General features: G+C 37.6%; 1 non-coding gene across 1 annotated transcript; it reads right to left on the bottom strand.

The window, feature by feature from the left end:
• Positions 1 to 66: 66 nt before the first annotated feature.
• On the bottom strand, positions 67 to 173 carry LOC115030347. The gene has a single exon (XR_003835925.1). It is a non-coding gene; the product is annotated as a U6 spliceosomal RNA (small nuclear RNA).
• Between the last annotated feature and the right edge of the window lie 418 nt (positions 174 to 591).

Genomic DNA, 591 nt, shown 5'->3' on the forward strand with positions numbered 1-591 from the left:
AGTTTTCTTCTATAATTTTGTTGAAGATGTTTGCTGGTCCTTTGAGTTGAAAATCTTCATTCTCATAAAAATATGGAACGCTTCACGAATTTGCGTGTCATCCTTGCGCAGGGGCCATGCTAATCTTCTCTGTATCGTTCCAATTTTAGTATATGTGCTGCCGAAGCGAGCACCAGACCTAAAATTAAAAACAACATTCACATACAAAAATGAGGCAAACAGTCATTCCACACATCTGCTAGTGCATAATATATTGATCTTCCAGCTATTGTAATTAAAAAAGAAGTATTAATTACATGTGTACGTGTGAGAAACATTTTTGTACTGGTTCCCTAGAGCTCAGTGCAAGTCCTATGTAGGCAAGTTAGAGCTAGGGTCTATGGGTTATCACTTTCTCTAAAAATAGACTTTGAGACTTGGAGAACTCAACTTTCTATAAAAATAGCCTTTTAGACTTGGAGAACTGAAGACTACATAGATTTCTCATTAGTGTCAAGTCAAACAGCATTACCCAGAACAGACCCTGAATCACATCCCATCAGCACATTGACTGCACTTGCATGTCTTGGTGTTTCTGAATGGATACTTAAC

The sequence above is a fragment of the Mus caroli genome, unplaced genomic scaffold (genome assembly GCF_900094665.2).
Source record: "Mus caroli unplaced genomic scaffold, CAROLI_EIJ_v1.1 scaffold_20423_1, whole genome shotgun sequence".
Taxonomy (NCBI): domain Eukaryota; kingdom Metazoa; phylum Chordata; class Mammalia; order Rodentia; family Muridae; genus Mus; species Mus caroli.